This window comes from Neophocaena asiaeorientalis, unplaced genomic scaffold (genome assembly GCF_003031525.2).
Source record: "Neophocaena asiaeorientalis asiaeorientalis breed wild unplaced genomic scaffold, Neophocaena_asiaeorientalis_V1.1 scaffold19, whole genome shotgun sequence".
Classification (NCBI taxonomy): domain Eukaryota; kingdom Metazoa; phylum Chordata; class Mammalia; order Artiodactyla; family Phocoenidae; genus Neophocaena; species Neophocaena asiaeorientalis.
Window position 1 is genome coordinate 7,719,885 of NW_020173388.1, and position 20,091 is coordinate 7,739,975.

The 20,091-nt window shown below is 37.1% G+C and overlaps 1 protein-coding gene across 6 annotated transcripts in view; it reads left to right on the plus strand.

Annotated features, from left to right (window-relative positions):
• The window catches only part of FRYL (FRY like transcription coactivator), a 244,266-nt gene that overhangs the window by 18,079 nt on the left and 206,096 nt on the right, over nucleotides 1–20,091 (plus strand). For all 6 annotated transcript variants that reach the window (XM_024746667.1, XM_024746666.1, XM_024746671.1 and 3 more), the window contains exon 2: nucleotides 19,028–19,204. The gene's annotated coding sequence lies outside the window, so the exon portion shown is untranslated. The remainder of the gene's footprint in view (nucleotides 1–19,027; nucleotides 19,205–20,091) is intronic.

Genomic DNA, 20,091 nt, shown 5'->3' on the forward strand with positions numbered 1-20,091 from the left:
CCCCAGTTTTTTTGCTCCATCTTTCCAGTTGCTCAGGCCAAAAAATCTTGCCGTTATCCCTAACTTTATTATATGTACATAGACTATGGACATCCCACATCCTATTCATTAGAAGATCCTAAAAGCTCCCCCTTCAAATTATATTTGCAATCTTACTACTGTTTCCTATTGACACCACTACCATCCTGGTCCAAGTCACTGACATTTCTTGCCTGGATTACCACAACAGAGCAGTGGCTACCCAGGGAATTTTCTTAGGGTTCAACAAGACAGATGTTTGGATTGCTATAGGCCACATTTGACATCAGATTTGCTTAAGAGGATATGGGACAGGAAACACAGCTTACCTGCAGAGAAGAATCAGATACTCTCTTTGGTAGGAGTCCTTGTAGCTGTCTACAAAGAGAACAGCCGGAACCATTCTCTGTGCCTCTCCCCTCTTCCAAGTGAAGCTTAAGTAAGAGTGATGAGGCTCACATGATGGATATGTAACTAACTTTGCTCAGGAGCTCCATGTTCCACAAGAGCCATTATCTTGTGTAACAACCCATGAGCATAGCTTCCAGGATCCCTACAAGGTATGTGCCGAATTATAGGAGTCACCATAGTAAGGGAAGCCCACAGTTACAGCCACTCACCAGGTATTTATTGTTTCTCTCGGTCTGAAGCAACTTACCAATAGTCATTTTTACCATAAGCAGCGTTGCCTGGTAACACAGCTGACATTCTGCCTGTATGGTTTCCAGGGGAACAGAGCTAGAAGATGAACAGAATCCAAGAGCAATTTTTCAGGCTCAAAGACAAGGGTTTTGCTAACACTTCAGTCACAAATAGCCTTGTAATGGCATCAGTGCTTCTCCACTCTACTCTGTTCTCAGCACAGTAGCCAGAGCAATCCTTCTAAATGTATGACAGTCATGTTACTCTTCTGCAAACCGTGCAGTGGCTCCCCAGAGCACAGCTGCCTTACCTGAGTTGGTCCCTCGTTACCTCTCTAATCCTTTTTTCCTATTACTCTTTCCCTTACTCATCTGCTCTAATCATCCTTGTTCTTGCTCTAGTGTACCAGCCATGTTCCCGCCTTAGGGCCTTTGTGATTGCTCTTCCCATGGCTGGAATGTGCTTACTCCTGATAGCTACCCGGCTGAGTTTTCAGATCTTTGTTTAAATGTCACCTTTTTAATGAGATGTACTCTGACTATTTAAAAATTGCAACGCCTGCCACCTCTGGCACTTGCCATTCTGTGATTCTTCTCTACTTTTTCTTTTTCCTTTCTTCCCCTCACAGCTTCTCTCATCTTTTTATGCCTCATAATTTACTTACTATTTCTGCCTGTTGTCTTCCCTTGTCAGCATGTAAGCTAAGAAGGGCAGGATTCTTCTCTTTTGTTCATTGATGTATCTCAACTGTCCAGGACAGTGCCTGACACATGGTTGAAGCTTAGTAGGTTTAAGTGCGCACACAATTACAGAGGGCTTATTGTACACTGAGCATTTGACATATATTCATTTAATCTTCATGAAACCCTCTTGAAATAGGTACTTTTATTATCCCTTTTAAAAATAAGCGTGGAAACAGGTTAAGAGACTTGCTTCATGCTGCTTAGCTCATGAGTGAGTCCTTGCAAGCTGGCTCTGGAGCCTGTGTTCTTAACTGTATTCAGTTAAGCATCTCTGCATATATTTTTTTAAGCCTGATTTTAGATTATATCTTTTTGGTAAATTCCCCTTTATTAACGTAGAGGTTATGGCCATTTTAATGTCTTGATGCGTGTAGCCCAATTATTTTGCAGGATCCCATTAACCATATGTGAATGTATCCTTTAAAAAAATGATTACTGGGGTGATTTAATTGACTTCCGATCGTCCTCTTTCATATACTAATGAACTCTTACGGTGTTCCCTAGTACTTCCCTAAATACTTGGGTGACAATAAATTATTTTCCTTTTATGTTCTTGGAAGGGGGAACAGATACAGGATGGAGGTCAGAGAGGGTTTCATGATTAATCATAGTAGAAGCCTCAGTGTTAAATAGTGGGTGAATGTCTTGGTTTACCTGATACCTAAAAACTTGCCATTCTCAATCTTGTCTGAATGATGGCCCCCTTTGAGAATCTAATGAAAGCTATGGACCTCTTACATGAAAAATGCCTATAAACACACGCTTTAAAAATTTTATACAACTTATTGTATTGTAAATTGATTTCATCACAGGCCATATAAAACCAGTCTCTGCAAAGATTTCTATAAAGTCAAGTTTTTGTTTTTGTGTAAAATTATATGCCACATCCAAGAATAAAATCCAAATATTTGCTTAAAAAATTGAGCTTTTTATTTTCAAAAGTTAATTTTAATGGGAAGACTGGTTTATAATAAGTCAAAATTGTGGCATTGTCTTTGATATAGCAATACATATGTCATTAAAAAATTTTCAAACTATTTTTGTTTTAATGTCAACCAAAGCAGAAAATGTAATTTTTAAGATTTGTAGAAATAATTGGAATTAGAGTCAGATCACATAAGACAAGGTTTTCTTTCTTTTAATAAAAAGCCTTTTTAATAGACTTTATTATTTTATTTTTTATAAATTTATTTATTTATGGCTGCGTTGGGTCTTCGTTGCTGCACACAGGCTTTTTCTAGTTGCGGCGAGCAGGGGCTACTCTTCGTTGCGGTGTGTGGGCTTCTCATTGTGGTGGCTTCTCTTATTGTGGAGCACAGGCTTTAGGTTCGCGGGCTTCAGTAGTTGTGGCTCGCAGGCTCTAGAGCGCGGGCTCAGTAGTTGTGGCACACGGGCTTAGTTGCTCTGCTGCACGTGGGATCTTCCCGAACCAGGGCTCTAACCCGTGTCCCCTGCATCGGCAAGCGGATTCTTAACCACTGCACCACCAGGGAAGTCCCTGTAGACTTTATTTTTTATAAAGACTTTTTATCAGAGAGCAGTTTTAGGTTCACAGCCAAATTGAGAGGAAAGTACAGAGATTTCCCATAGAACCCTTCTCCCATTTATGCATAGCTTCTCATATTAACACCCCCCCCAATCAGGGTGGTGTATTTACCACTGATGAGTCTACACTGACACATCATAGTCACCTAAAGTCCATAGTTTACATTATGGCTCACTTTGGGTATTGTACATTGTAGGGTTTGGACACGTGTAATGACATATCCACCATTATAGTATCACACAGAGTATTTTCCCTGCCCTAAAAATCCTCTGTGCTCTGCCTCATCATCCTCCCACCCCTCCCCGGCAACCACTGATTTTTTTTTTTACTGTCACCATAGTTTTGTCTTTTCCAGAATGTCAATATGTACAATATGTAGCTTTTTCAGATTGGCTTCCTTCATTTTAGCATTATGCATTTAACATTTCTTCATGTCCTCTCATGGCTTGATAGTTCATTTCTTTTTAGTGCTGAATAATATTCCACTGTTCGGATGTACCACAGTTTATCCGTAGGACATCTTGGTTGGCAATTATGAATAAAGCTGCTGTAAACATCCATGTGCAGGTTTTTGCATGGACATGGTTTCAACTTGGGTGAATACCAAAAAGCACCAGCTGCTGAGTCATAAGGTAAAAGCATGTTCAGTTTTGTAAGAAACTGCCAACTGTTTTCCAAAGTGACTGTGTCGCTTTGCATTTTTACCAGCAGCGTATCAGAGTTCTTGTTCCTCTGCATCCTCTCCAGCAGTTGGTATCGTCATTGTTCTGGACTTGGCCATTCTAATAGGTGTGCGGTGGTATCTCACTGCTGTTTAAATTTGCATTTCCCTGATGATATATGCTGTGGAACATCTTTTCTATGCTTATTTGCTATCTGAATATCTTTTCTGGTGAGATGTCTGTTAAGGGTCTTTGGCCCATTTTTTAAAAAATTTTTTTATAAACTTTTATTAGAGTACAGTTGATTTACAGTGTTGCATTAGTTTCTGCTGTACAGCAAAGTGTGTCAGTTATACATATATCCACTCTTTTTTAGATTCTTTTTCCATGTAGGTCATTACAGAGTATTGAGAAGAGTTCCCTGTGCTATGCAGTGGGTCCTTATTAGTTATCTATTTTATATGTGGTAGTGTGTAGATGTCAATCCCAATCTCCCAATCTATCCCCCTCCCCCGACACACCCCCACTTTCCCCCCTGGTAACCATAAGTTTGCTTTCTATACCTGTGACTTAGCACTTTTCTCTGTATGGGAAGTTGCTAGAGTCTGGGCTCATTGAAATCATTCCTTTGATATGCACCTTAGCTGTCTAGGGCCAGTATCCTGTTCTTTCCCATCCTGAGTCCCCTTAGGACTCACTGTTGGGAGTTGGATAATTTTTATTTTATAAGTTTTAAAATTTATTTTATTTATTTTTGGCTGCGTTGGGTCTTCATTGCTGCATGCGGGCTTTTCTTTAGTTGCAGTGAGCGGGGGCTACTCTTCGTTGTGGTGCGCGGGCTTCTCATTGCAGTGGCTTCTCTTGTTGTGGAGCACAGGCTCTAGGCACGTGGGCTTCAGTAGTTGTAGCTTGTGGGCTCTAGAGCGCAGGCTCAGTAGTTGTGGCGCACGGGCTTAGTTGCTCTGCGGCATGTGGGATCTTCCTGGGCCAGGGCTAGGACCTGTGTCCCCTGCATTGGCAGGAGGATTCTTAACCACTGTGCCACCAGGGAAGCCCGGGAGTTGGTCCATTTTTAAATCCGGTTCTTTTCTTTTTGTTGAGTTTTAAGAGTTCTTTGTATGTTTTTTTTTTTAAACAACCCTTTATTAGACGTGTGTTTTGCAAATATCAATATTTTCTCCCAGTCTGTAGCTTGTCTTCTTATTCTCTTGATACTGTCTTTTGCAGAGCAGAAGTTTTTAATTTGAATGAAGTCCAGCTTATCAATATCCTTATTAGTTCTGTCGTGGATTGTGCTTATGGTGTTATATCTAAAACATCATTGCCATACTCAAGGTCATCTATGTTTGTACTAATGTTATCTATTAAGTTTTATAGTTTTGTATTTTAAATTTAGGTTTATGATACCTTTTAAGTTAATTTTTGTAAAGGGCCTGGTGCTTTCTATTTTGGAATGTTATTAGTTACTGATTCAATTTCTTTAATAGATACAGGCCTAGTTAGATTGCCTGTTTCTTCTTGTGTGAGTTTTTGAAGTTTTCTTTGTGTGTCTTTCAAAGAATTGGTCCATTTCATCTAGGTTATCAAATTGGTGGACATAGAGTTGTTCATAGTATTTCTTCATTCTTTTAAATATTCATGGGATCTGTAGTGATGTCTGTTTTTTTATATCTGATATTAGTAATTCGTGTCTTTTCTCTTTTTTTCCTTTGTTAGCCTGGCTAGAGGTTTATGGATTTTACTGATTTTTTTTTCAAAGAACCAACTTTTGGTTTCATTGATTTTTCTCTATTAATTTCATGTTTTTCGTTTCATTGATTTCTGCCCTAATTATTATTATTGCTTTTCTTCTCTTTACTTTGCATTTAGTTGCTCTTTCTAGTTTTTAAAAATGGAGGCTTAGTTTATTGATTTTCAGATCTCCTTTTCTAATATATGCATTCAGTGCTATAAATTCCCCTCTAAGGATTTTAATTTTTTTTGCTGTATCCCACAAATTTTGTTTTCATTTTCATTCAAAATATTTAAAAATTTTTTCTTGAGATTTCTTCTTTGACCCCTGTGTTACTTAGAAGTGTTGTTTAATCCATGTGTTTTGAGATTTTTCTATCTTTCTGTCATTGATTTTGAGCTTAATTTCATTGTGGTCTGAGAGTAGATGCTGTGTGATTTCTGTTCTTTTAAATTTGTTTGGTGAATGTTCTATGTGAGCTTGAAAAGAATGTGTATTCTGCTGTTGCTGAAGTAGTCTATAGAGGTCAATTATAACCAGTTGGTTGATGGTGTTGTTCAGTTCAACTATGTCCTTATTGGTCTTCTGACTGCTATACCAGTCCATTTCTTATAGAGGGGTGTTGAAGTCCCCAACTATAATAGTGGATTCATCTATTTCTCCTTGTATTTATTTCTATCAGTTTTTGCTTCACGTACTTTGTTCTCTTGTTCGGTAGATACATGTTGAGGATTGTTATGTCTTCTTGGAGAACTGACACCACCCCCCCCGCCCGCTCTTTTTTCTTTTTTGGTACACGGGCCTCTCGCTGTTGTGGCCTCTCCCGTTGCGGAGCACAGGCTCCAGATGCACAGGCTCAGCGGCCATGGCTCACGGGCCCAGCCGCTCCGCGACATGTGGAATCTTCCCGGACCGGGGCACGAACGTGTGTCCCCTGCATCGGCAGGCGGACTCTCAACCACTGCGCCACCAGGGAAGCCCTCTAATGCCCCTCTTTATCCCTCATAAATTTCTTTCCTTTTAAGTCTGCTCTGTAGGAAATGAGAATGGCTACTCTGTCTTTCCTTTTATTAGTGTTAGCATGGTATATCTTTTTCCATCCATTTACTTTTAATCTTTGTGTCTATTTATTTAAAGTGGGTTTCTGGTGGGTCTTGGTTTTTGATCCACTTTGACAATCTCTGTCTTTTAATTGATTCATTTAGACCAGTGATGTTCAAAGTGATTATTGATACAATTGGATTAATTTCTATCATATTTGTTTTGTCTGTTGCCCTTGTTCTTTGTTTCTTTTCTTATTTCCTTCTAGTCTTTTTCTGCCTTTTATGGTTTTGAGTATTTCATCTAATTCTGTTTTGTCTCCTTTGTTAGCATATCAATTATACTACTTTTTAAACTGTTTTTAGTCATTGTCCTGTAGTTTCCAATATATATTTACAACTAATTCAAGTTCACTTTCAAATAATACTATACTATTTCATGAGTAGAGTGAGTGCCTTATAGTAAAATAATTCTAATTCTTCCCTCCCTTCCCTTCTATCAGTGCTGTCCTTGATTTCACTTATAGGCATACATAATTGAATTCATTGTTGCTATTATTATTTTGGACAAATTGTTGTCTATTAGATCAATTAAGACTAAAAATTGTAGAAGTTTGTATTTTACATTCTTATTCTTTCTTCGATGCTCTTCCTTTCTTTATGTAGATCTGATTTTCTGACCTATATCATTTTCCTTCTCTCTAAAGAACTTTTTTTACATATTTTGCAAGGCAGGTCTATTGGCAACAAATTCTCTCAACTTTTGTTTGAGAAAGTCTTTATTCTCTTTCACTTTGGAAGGATAACTTTGCAGGGTACAGAATTCTCGGTTTGTTTGTTTCTATCAACATTTGAAGTATTTCACTCCTCTCTCTTCTTGCTTGCATGAGGTGGGTGTAATTCTTATCTTTGTTCCTCTACAGGTAAGGTTTAGTTTTTTTTCTCCTCTGGCCTCTTCCAGGATTTTTTAATTTATCTTTGATTTTGAACAGGATATCCTGGGTATGTTTTTGTTTGTTTGGCATTTATCCTGCTTGTTATTTTCTGACCTTCCTGGATGTGTGGTTTTGGTATCTGATATTAGTTTGGGGAAATTCTCAGTTATTATTGTTCCAAATATTCTGTTTCTTTCTTTCTTTCTTCTCCTGTTCTTATTACATGTATGTTAGATCTTTTGTAGTTGTCCCACAGTTCTTGGATATTCGATTTTTTTTTCAGTCTTTTTTTTTTTTTGCTCTTCAGTGTTCTCTTTCTTTTCAGGTTTCTGTTGATATAGCCTCAAGCTCAGATATTCTTTCTTTAGCCCGTCAATGGCTCTCTTTATTTCAGTTACAGTGTTTTGGATCACTGCTGTTTTTTTTTGACTCTTAGAATTTCCTTCTCTCTGCTTACATTGCCCATCTTTTCTTGCATGCTTTCTTTCTACTTTATCCATTAGATACTATATTAATTATGGTTGTTTTGAATTCCCAGTCTGTTAACTCCAACATCCTGCCATATCTGAGTTTGGTTATGATGCTTGCTCTGTCTCTTCAAACTGTTTTTGTTTTTTCCTTTTAGCATGCCTTGTAGTATTTTCTTGGTAGTTGGACATGGACTTACAGTACCAAGTGTAAGAGACTGATTTAAGTAGACTCTCAGTAACGTGGTGGTGAGGTGTGTGTTGGGGGGTCAGCCTGTGCCTCCAGACTGTGGATTTCACAAGTGCTTCTCAGTTTTCTTCTCTACCTTAGGTGGTACAGGATGGCCAGAGGGAGCTGGGGTTGGGTATTTCCCTTCTCCTCCTAGCTCAGTTAGGCTCTGGTTAAAGAGTTTCTTAATTTCTCCTGAGGGCAGACTTTGTTAAGAAGAACAGAATGCTTTGGAGTATTTCAAAATATTTTTCCCCTCCCCCTGCCAGAAATTTGAGGGGATTTTTCTTTGATATTCATTATGAGAACCAGGTGGAGCTCTTGGAGATAAAACTCACAAGTATGGGATTCCCCCTATTATTGGTCCCCTTGGAGTTTTTTTTTTTTTTTTTTTTTTTTTTTTGGGGGGAATGCGGGATCTTCCCGGACCGGGGGACGAACTCGTGTCCCTTGCATCAGCAGGCGAACTCTCAACCACTGCGCCACCAGGGGAGCCCCCCCTTGGAGTTTTTAACTCTCAGAGTTGTCCACACTGAGCCTCTAGCAGTTTGTCAGTTAAAGTTCAGGTTTTCTTACCCTGGCACTGGTTCCCATGGAAGCTTCTGCTCATGGGTTTCTGTTCCCGTAAGTTGTGATTCTCTGCACCTGCCTGTCTCCAGTTTTGGGAGTAGTGGTATGCCCTATGACCTCACTCCTCTTATGAATCTTAAAAGAGCTGTTGCTTTTTCAATATGTTTATCTTTTTACTTTTTTAAGACGGAGTGGTGACTTCTAAGTGTCTTTTCATGCCGGAATGAAAACCGGAAGTCTCTCCTCACTTTTTCTATTACCATATAGTTTCCTTTCCTGGAGGCAACCAGTATTACCAGCCTCTTGTGCATCCTTCCAGAGCTAGCCTACTATTCTTAAAAATTTTTTAATTAAGGTGAAATTATTGGTTTTTGAAGGGATATTCCATTAAAACCTTCTGTTTTTATGGTTATAAACCATTTCTCATTATGCTGTCACGTTTGTATGTTTTTCTATCTCTGAAACATCTTTCCCCTTGTCTGATTTTCTGGATTTGCCGAATTTTAATTAATTTTATTGGAATTTTAAAATAATCAAGTTAGTTTATGCTGCAGTGAAAACAATCCTCAAATTGTTAGTGCTTAAAATGCAAAAATTTATTTCTTATTCATGTCAGGCTCATGCCTTTTAGGCAAGTTGTATTCTGCCTACAGGTTTGGCAATGCACTTCCATATCAACACCTGCCTCCATAATTACAGAGACAGTGGGAAAGAGGTACAGAGCCCAGTGCCAACAGTTAAATGCTTCCATTGGACGTTTATATATCAATTCTCCTCACATTTCATTGGCCAACAGAAATCACATGACCATGTCTGACTTCAGGAGAGAGAAGGAAAGCCTAGAAGGAGAGGGAAAGTGAGTAATATTGTTAATATCCTCTATATCTTTATTATTATTATCATTTTTTACTGGTTGATTTGTTGTTTTTTGAGAGGAGTCTCCTCAAGTCCCTAAGCCTGGTTGTAGACATTCCTTTGGTAAGCCTTACTACCACTGTATCCCCCCAAGAGAGTGAATATCTTAGAAAAGGAAATGGTTTCACGTCTCACACCTTTGTTTAGAATTCTGCCAAGATCATTATCCTTGGAATTCAGAACATTTTGATGAATCTTGTATTTCCAGTTCTTTTAACACTGGTGATTTTTTTTTTTTGTATACGTGCTATATCCTGTGTTGATAAATAGTACAGGCCCCGTCACAGCCTGGCATGAGATTTTATTCTGTCTTATCCTGCTCTTAAAGGATAGTCGGAGTCTGTTGAAAGTTGCAGTTAGTATTTAGCCCAGTGAGTTTGATGGAGGGGGGGATTGAGCATTATCTTCTGGGGTGCGCCTCGGTGGAGTAGACTTGTAAGCCCGCTCTCGAGCACAGCAATAATGGTTGATGTCAGGGCAGATTACTTCTCCTTTCCCATTGTTCTTACCTTAGAATACCTTTGTGGGAGCTTAGAATTTCAGGGGTGGGGTGATACCCCTTTTTAATTTCTAATGTTGCTAGAGTTTTCCCTTTTGTGTTGATTAAGTTATCTCAGGGCTATTTGAACAGGCAGCTGACCTTGTTAAATATGTATTCCTAGGTTATCCTGTAAGTATTATTCCTCCTTTTAAGCTAATTGTTTGGATGCAGGTTGATTCAGGTCTTTAACAAGAAGAAAAGAAACAGTTTAAAACCTGTTATTTTCTGGAAACATTAGGTTACAGCTCAAAATGTATATAAGGTAGAGTATGCAAATATATTGGATTTATGTACTGAAGACAAGAAGTTTATCTCTTCCTCTGTCATTCTGTGCTACTCTTATCTCCTCTAAACGCTGTAAAATGGAACCTTATGAAGCAGTTAATATTCATTTTGTTTAATAAAATGTTTGAAAGTCTATTCGTTTATTTTTTTTATAGTGCATATCATGTATTACCTTTGACATCATTTATTTAATCAACAAATGCTTATTGTGTACCTGTGAGCTAGGAGATGGTGCTAGGGATTATAAATGTAAACAAGACAGTCTCTGCCCTTCTGGAGCTTGTTTTTAGTCATGTAGGCAAAGATTAAACAAATATTGGATGATAAACTCTATGATGAAAAACTAAGTTTGTCTAGAGTGTGATAGGTTTTGGTTATTTCAGATTAGCATGGTGGGGAAGGCCTCTTTGTGGGAGCATTTGCAGTCATCTGGGAGCAAAGGAAGGAAGGGAGTGGGCAAGTCATACTCAAGGGAAAGACCTTTCCAGGCAGAGGAGTTAGCAAGTGCATAGGCCCTGTTGTGGGAATAAGCTTCTTCAACTTGAAGAGTAGCAGGAAAGCTGGTGTAGCTAGAATAGAGGAAAGGAAATGTTAGGGAGACCATGGGATATTTTTCTGCATTTGATGGGAAACCAGTGGAGGATTTTTGGGCGCAAGTGAATAAATTTATATTCTAAAAAGATCACTATGGTGACTGTGTAGAATTAAGGGGTGAGTAGATGCAGCAGCATCAGCTAAGAGGCGACATGAATTGTTTGGGCCACAGATGATGACGGCTCTGACTAGGTGGTAAGCAGTGGATGGGAGAGAAGTGGCCAGATTTAAGGTATACAGTATTTTGAAAGCAGGGTTGACAGACTTGCTGATGGATTAGATACGAGGGTGTGAGGTAAAGAAAGGAATAAAAGTGACTGCCAGATTTCTGGCCTGAGCATCTAGAAGAATTGTGGTGTTATTTACTGAAGTGAAGTGCTGGGAGTAGGCACAGATTTAGGGGGCTGTATTAAGAGTTGTGTTTGACGTCTCGTTAGATGTGCAGATAGGTGTTTGAATTTGCAAGGTTAGTGCTCAGTAGAGAGAGGTCTGGGCTAGAGATACCATCTATATGCTAACAAATTCCAGATTCGAATTTAAGGCCTTTAGCCTGGATAAGGTCCAGAGGTAAATGTCAGTGGAGAAAAGGGGCAAGGACTGGCCCTGGGCTCTGCAACATGTTGAGTTGGAGAAGAGGCAGAGGAAAAGCAGCTCTTGAGGAAAAGGAAGAAAACCAGGAGAGTGTGGCATCTTGCCATCCAAGTGAAGAAAGTGTTTCAAAAAGGCGGGAGAGGAATGCTGCCGTGGAGTCAACTAAGATGAGGACTGATTATTGACCTTTGGATTTCATGAGGTGTGGAGGTCATCAGTAACACTGGCCAGCGGCCCTGGGGGTAGAAGAGAGGAGAGAATGAGATGAAGAAGGGGAGCTAGTGAAATACTGAATAGAGACAGTTGTCTGGAGGACTTTTATTGTAAAGGGGAGCAGAAAAACAGGGCAGTCAAGACAGGGCTTTTGAGGTGGAGGAGGGCTCCCCCCTTTTATTCTCTTTAAGGCGAGTGATCATTATGGTATATTTGTATGCTAATGGACATGATCCCTTAGGAATGGAGAAAAAAGATGTGAGATTTTTGTCACCTTGACGTTGATGTTCTCCTTTTTTTTTTTTTTAGTAAGAGGTGGTCGAGGTTAGGTTGGAAGTTTTCTCTACCCCACCCTCTTCAGGGAGCCTTTGTGATTTTCTTTTGTTTTCCTCCTTTTGGCTTGCTTAGTCTTATTGTGTATCTTGATAGATTTTTATCTTTCACATTTCTGGTAAATGGTGATTATTAGGAAGTTGAACCAATTGTGTATTTTAAAAAATGTGAAAGACATTTAACAGGGAATGTGTTTCCCAAGGCCCATTGTTTACCACAAAAAGGAAACCGCTGACTTCTTGTTATATCAGTAAAGATAAAATTATTTTGTGAATACAGTACTCCTTTTGTGAGTAACATTTTTCATACTGTGATCAAAAGAAATTATTATATGAAAACAGTAAGCTAATGGGAAATGTAGACTTTTGTTACAAATGGGAATTTACTTAGTGGGAGCCCTTAACATTTTTTGATTTCTCTTCAGAACATTTAAAATTCTTCTAATGGTGGAGATAGTTGTCATTTAAATTATGAAAAAATATAGTTTAACAAATTTAAAAGTTAGGTATCTAGTTCTTAATTTCTTGAAATGTAATAAAAAGTTTTAACTAATTTTAAGGGAGAAAATGTAGCAATACAGTGTGGTGGGAATATTTTTCACTCTGAAGCAGAAGAAGGAAATCCACAGTACTGTAAATATAGCTAATATTATAGTGAGAATATATTCAAGGGGTAAGTAGAACATCCATCACAAACTAGTATCTCCCCTCCCATTAAAAATTCATGCTTGGTAGAAAATTCCTCAGGTGAAGTTTGATTTAAAACAACAAAATTCATAGAAGATGAGGATGTTGTAATAATAGATTTCGGTTTACTGGAGACTGGCCTTCTTGAACCCTTGGACTTTTCAGTTGGAATTTTATCCCCTACTTCTGTCCTCTAGTGCCCCCTACCTCCCATACCTGCTCCAAAAAAAAAAATATATATATCTTTGGCAGTAATAAAGTCTCCCAACTTTTGAGTATCTGAGAAGTGTACCTATGAAAAAAAAAAAAAAAGAAGTGTACCTATGGACAAGCATCTCAGAAAGCTAGAGATTATAAAATGTTCAGATTCCAAGCCATGTTGTATTAAAGATACAACTTTGTTGCATAAATGTGATTCTCAACTTTTTTTTTTGCCTACGTATAATTTGCACATAAGGAAATAAATGTATGTACATATGTATGTATGTCAGATAGTGATAAATTCTATGATGAAAACAAAATGGAAATAGGGCAGTGGCATGGGAGGTCCTCTGAATCTCCTTTTTCTCATTTACCAACTGGGAATAATAATAACCTACCTCTTTAGAGTTGTGTGGTCTTAATTTTGTGTGAAATGCACCTGGTTTGATACCTGGTATCATACCAGGTAATTGGGTACATGTTATTCTACTTTCCCTTTCTATCTGTAATTTGAGTCATCCAAGTCTGCAGTTTAGTGCCATATAATACGGTGTGCGTTAAAACCATGAGTTTAAACTAGAGTATGTTTAAACCATGTCCTTCGTGTGATTTTGAAGTTCTTGCTGAAAAAGTAAATAACACAAACAAACCTTGAAGGGGCCTCATGTTTAGTGAAATAAGCCAGTCACGAAAGGACAAATACTGTATGATTCCACTTAAATAAGGTACCTAGAGTAGTCAAACTCATAGAAACAGAAGGCATAATGCTTGTTGCCAGCGCCTGGGAGGAGAGGGCGGAAGAGGAGTTATTGTCTAGTAAGTGCAGAGTTTCAGTTTTGCAAGATGAAAAGAGTTCTGGAGACGGATGGTGGTGGTGTTTGTGCAACAATGTGAATGTACTTGGTGCCACTGAGCTGTACACTTAAAAATGGTTAAGATGGTAAATTATATGTTATGTGTATTTTACACAGTTTTAAAAAAAAAAGTGAATCATAAAACTACTCTATTTTGGTAAGGCTTGCCCTCCTTATTTTTGGTAGATGTTAGTGAATTAAGTTGTTTTTCTCTTTCCATTTTAATAAGATATAATTGACATGCAGCACTGTATAAGTTTAGGGTGTGTGGCATAACATATCGTGAAGTGATTATAAATCAAGTTCTTGACTAAATCTGAAATAGTGGGTTGCTGTTCTTACATCATAAATCTGTGTGAGATTCCCAGAAACTGAAAACTATTGATTATCAGAAGTTTTCATCATCTTAACTTCCAGAGGTGTCAGATCTTAAACTGTTGCTTTGAGAGCAAAGAGTATAGTGTAGTATAGAAAAGACTTTTGTTTTGTTTTGCTTTGTCTCGCCTGTCAATTTAAAAAATATTTGTTGAGTCCTCATTATGTTGAATGAACAACAGTAACAACATTTGTTGAGTGCTATCTGCTGGCTATTGTTCTAAGTTTATGCTTAATAATACTTATAGTACTTCTAACACTTAATAATCCTTATAAAAAGTCTTACAGTTGAGAAACCCAAGGCTCTGATTTAAAAAGTGATTTTCTACTTTAAAAATGATTTTAGAGGAATTTAATGCATAGAAACAAAGGGAGGGCATTCCACATGGAAGAAAGATCTGGGCGTAGGAAGGAATGGGACATGTTTGCATAGAGCAGAGTTCAGCCTGACTAGTCTAGAGAACATTAGGGAAATGGGCTAACAGTTTATTCTCTTCCATTAGGACCTTGACTCTGAGGCTAAGGAATTTCTGTACTTTATTCTATAGGCATTGGGACTGTCACTGAATTACCAAGGCAGGGAGTTTTGTGATCAGAGTTTTGCATTTGGAATATGCACTTGGCAGCATTATCTGAGATGCATCAGAGTAGTGAGAGAGGGGAGGTCAGAGACCACTTAGAATTTTTTTAATGGAAGAGTATTTTAGTATTGCAGCAGTTGGGGTCAGAGTGTAAATGACTGACTTGATGAGTTGAGAGATGAGAAAGTAGAGGCCCAAATGTGTAGTAAGAGGAAATAAAGAGAAGTCTATGGTGCATGAGCGTGAGTAAGATTTTTTTTTCCTTAATGGTCATCTGAATATACAGGTCAGATGTACGTTTGGCTTTGAAAAGGGAGGATTTGGAGGGTCCAAGAGGACAGGAAGAGGGACTTTAGCAGCCTTGAACTGAACTTGAAGAGTTTACATTGGGCATCTTCTTTCAGTTTAAGAGATGAGGGTATCTGTAGAGAGTACAGGGCTATGGTGGGCCTGGGAACTTGAAGGATAGAAAAGTTTCAACCTCACTAAGAGACAACTCAGTAGGGTCAACCATCAGTCTTTAGAGTGTGAGATAGAATAATAGTAGTATACTTCTGTTAGTCTTTTATACGAATAATTTACATGGAGTAGAATCTCTCTTATACAATATTGATTGTACAATCACCAGTAGTTAGAATGGTTAAATAAAAAATTTGTTTGAAATGAAAAATAATAGGAAGGATATATGCCTTAAATATTTTATAGTTGATAAGTGTATAAATGCTAGTACATCATCAATCTTTTTTATTTTTATTTTTTTGTGGTACGTGGGCCTCTCACTGTTGTGGCCTCTCCCGTTGCAGAGCACAGCCTCCGGACGCGCAGGCTCAGCGTCCATGGCTCACGGGCCTAGCCGCTCTGCGGCATGTGGGATCTTCCCGGACCGGGGCACGAACCCGTGTCCCCTGCATCGGCAGGCGGACTCTCAACCACTGCGCCACCAGGGAAGCCCCATCATCAATCTTTTGATGTATAGCTGAGACCTTTTCTTTAGGATATTTTTAAAGTAACTTGCCTTTTTCAAATCGTACAGCTTAATTTTCAGAGACAAAGCATTTTCTTTTTGCACTCATGTTTTGATATAATATTTAACTAAATTATATAATTATAGTAAAGACAACAGGCATAAAAAGATTTTGGAACAAATATAAGATAATTTGCTCTTGGTAGGCATGCGACTCAACTGTTGGGAGAAAAATGAGATGGTGTACCAGAGAGGACTCCCCATTTCCCCCCAAAAGGAAATTGAAACTTGGGAGTTATGGTTTGTCCATGGTTTTAGGATTGGCAAGAGTCTGGTTTTATCTTGAATCTAATGTTTGTCCTATTATATAGTGTTGCAAGGTGATAAGGAATAATATGTGAAATACTGGTTAGTGGTGAAGTTATAGACTATATGTATATATTTTTTAATACAGTAGCTTTATTGAGATATAATTCACATACCATGCAAGTCACCAATTTATAGTATACAATTTGAGGTTTTTTATATTGAGAGAATTGTGCAACCATCACCACAATTGATTTTAGAATATTTTCATCATCCCCAAAAGAAATCTCGTATCCATTAGCTCCCCATCTCCTCCCCCGCTGTTCGGAGTCAACCACTAATCTATTTTCTCTCTATACTGTATGGATTTGTCTATTCGTATAAATGGAATAATGTGATATGTAGCCTTTTGTGACTGGCTTCTTTCACTTAGCATAATGTGTTTCAGGTTCATCTATGTTGTAGCATGTATCAATATTTTTTTACGGCAGAATCCATTGGATGGACATACCACGTTTTATTTATCCATTCATCAGTTGATGACATTTGTATTGTTTCTGCCTTTTGGCTGTTACAAATAATGCTATTATGATGGTTTCTGTAGTGTAGTGGTTATCACAAATAATGCTGTTGTACACATATTTTTACATGGATGTTATTTTTTCATTTCTCTTGCTATATACCTGGGAGAGAATGGTTGGTCATGTTTAACTTTTGAGGAACTGCCAGACTGTTTTCCAAAGTGGCTGTACCATTTTATATTCCTACCAGCAGTGTGAGAGAGGGTTCCAGCCATACACTTGCCAACACTTATTATTATCTGTCTTTTTGATTATAGCCATCCTAGTGGGTATGTATATGTTTTTAAAGTGATTTTATTTTTCTGACTATAATAGTAATAAATGCCCTTTGTAGATATTTTGGAAAATATAGAAAAGGATTAAAGAAAAAATCATTTATTTTTAAATCACTATTTAGCAATAATATTGAGTGGCTTTTTTCTCCATGTTTTGAAGTAATTTTTAAAATATGGCTAAAAGTATATATGATTTTGAGTCCTGCCCTTTTTGTTGTTTAACAGCATTTCCCCATGTTTTTTGAAGTTGTATTTTAATGTTATCCTATCAGAGAATGTCTCTTTTGTTCTCTTTGGCTTTTGTGTTCTTATTTTTTATTAATTTTTCAAATTTTACAATTATTTCAGAGGAGCCTGGAGGTGGAGTGGGAATAAATTTTTGTGGTTAATCTAACATGTTAACTAGAAATTACTTCTAGGTTAACTGCAGCATAATATTCTATGTGCTGAATAAACCATAACTTAGCCAACCGTTACCCTATTTCAGACATTTATATTTCTTACAATTTTTCTTTATAAATAATGTAAAAAAATTTATATGTAAAATTCGGTCTTCATTTTGAGTTCTCAGGAATGAAGTTACTGGGTCAATCAATAGCTATGCACGTATTAAAGATTCTTGTTGCATATTGACAAATTGCTTTTCAGAATTTATATTTCCTCTAGCAATGTATATGTATTCCTTTCTTACTGTACCTTCACCAGCAATGAGTAAATGGGTAACAATTGAGTTTTAAGGTCACTTGAGCAGGGATTTTTTTGAGTTTGTTCACTGATGTATGTATTGCTGGAAGATAGTAGGCACTGAATATATGTAGAATGCTACCAGTAGGAAAGAAAAGGGTTTCTCTGAAGGACAAGGAAATAATCTGCCATTCAACGTTCCAGGAAAGTAGCCTTGTTACACTGATCATATAACAGCTCATGTGTTTATAAAAAAGGGATGAAAGAGTAAAATTAAGCAAAAAAAAAAAAGTAAAATTAAGCTTATTTGGGGAACTTGTTTTAAATTTTATATTGTTTGAACATTTACATGTTTCAAAGTCAAAATGACACTTTGAAAAGGCCTAACTTCCATCCCTGTTTCCTTACTATAACCCTGCTTTTTTTATACCAATTTCTTCTTTACAGTGCTTTTTAATAAAAATTAACAAATAAGAATAGATATTCTTACTTCCCTCTTTCCCTCCCCTTTTTAAAAACAGAATATAACAAAGTATATATACATATACCTTGCTTTTCTGTACTTGCTTATTTAGCATATTCTGGTGATGTTTGTATAGAAGTACACAGAGTGCTTCCTTATTTATTTTTACAGCTGCACCGTATTCCTTCTAATGGATGTATCATAGGTGATTTTACCAGTCCTCTTAAGTTGTTTTCAATGTGTTTCACTTTTATAAATAATCCCACAATAATCTTGCTGCACACTTTATTTTGTGAATGTGTAATTATATCTGTAGGAGAATGTCCCAGAAGGAGAGTTGTTGGGTCAAAAAATAAATGCATTCTTGGTTTTGTAGATATTGACACTTCCACCAGCAATGGAGAGTGCTCATTTCTTGGGGTTCCTCAGTGTACCTTTTGAAAAACAATAGTCCTAGGGTCATTACCTCAAATCCCATAATATATGTATCTTCAAGTACTATAGAAGAACTCATGATGATGACCATTGTGTCATCAAGAAACAGGTAATTATGTTTATTTAGATGGTGAGGAAATTTGTAATATACTTGAGAAAGATATTATAGGTGGTGAAAAAAATTTAAATTAGAACCTTTAAAGACAAATTCTGGGAATTCCCTGGCGGTTCAGTGGTTAAGACTTGGCGCTTTCACTACCGTGGCCAGGGTTCGATCCCTGGTTGGGGAAATAAGATCCCGCAAGCCATGGTTCGAGGCCAAAAAAAAAAAAAAGACAAATTCTCATTTTCTTGTTTTTTCTCTCCAGATAGATGCTTTCACTATACAGTTGACATTTTTTTATAAGTAAGTTCTTCTTGGCCAAATTCTCAAGTAATAAAAACTAACTTCAATAATGATATATGTTATATGAAAACTGTTAAAATATTACAGCTTTTGTTTTAAACATGGCTGTTACTAATAACCAACCATATTTCTTTTCTCTCTTTTTTTTTTTGTCTTTCAGCCTTTAACATTCCACATTCTGCTTTGTACATGGTGAATCACTACTGCTTTGCACCAGTGTGCCCACTTGCGTGCCTATAAAGTACAAGCTCCAGATTGAAAAAAGCTTCTAGATGGATCTTTTCCAAATTTGGTGTCTTTTCTACAAACTCTGTGCCTCAACAACCCTTTCTAAGTGGTAAGTGATAGGTACTTTTAAAAAAGAATAATAGAAACTTGTAAAACAATTTTTGTTTGGATTGCCTTCCCCCTTTTTATGCTGCATTCTCTTTTGGTATGGAATAAAAATATTTTATTCTAAAGGTTTCCCACTTCAGCAACTTGTTCTGCTCAATTTTACTCCTCTTCACCCCCAAAAATGTGTTTTGAGTAAATCTCAGAGATGTTCAAAAAACATACTGGCTAACTAGCACCTATGCTTCCAAAAAATCTTAGAATATGTAAAGGGACACACAGTGCCATGCTATAAAAAGAAGAGCTGGCATTACATACCTCTCTTATCAACTCCATAAATGTGCACATAATTTACAATTGCTAGGAATAAATATAAAAATAGGTAAACACCTTTATGTATATGTACTTTACATGCTCTGTATTATATATTGATATTTTACAAATAATTTCATTTTCATATACAAGTGGCAGTTTTTGATGCCACAAGATTATAGTTTATATTTATTTCATAATTAGAGATTTTAACTCCAAGTGTTTTTTAAATAATGATTTAAATTTATATATTTACTGCTATGGGTGATTACCACTTTTAGTGGTTATTACAACAAGTGAACTTATAAAACTGGGCGTACTAAAAGTAGTTTGATTTGGGAAGAAAACTGTTTTATGGAATGATGAAATTTTGGATTTAAGAAATAAAAAAGCTGTGAAAATAGAGTAATTTCAGTGCTGAACTAGAAATTGCACGTTAAGTGAGTTGTAAATGTTAGTATTTTATGATTTGTTATTGGTTCTGTTTTCATTTTGCCAGAGCCACAAATTCCAACTTTAGGTCTGTATATTCTCTTATTATAAGGCTGAGGTAGTTTTTCCTGTTGCTCTCTTTTCCTA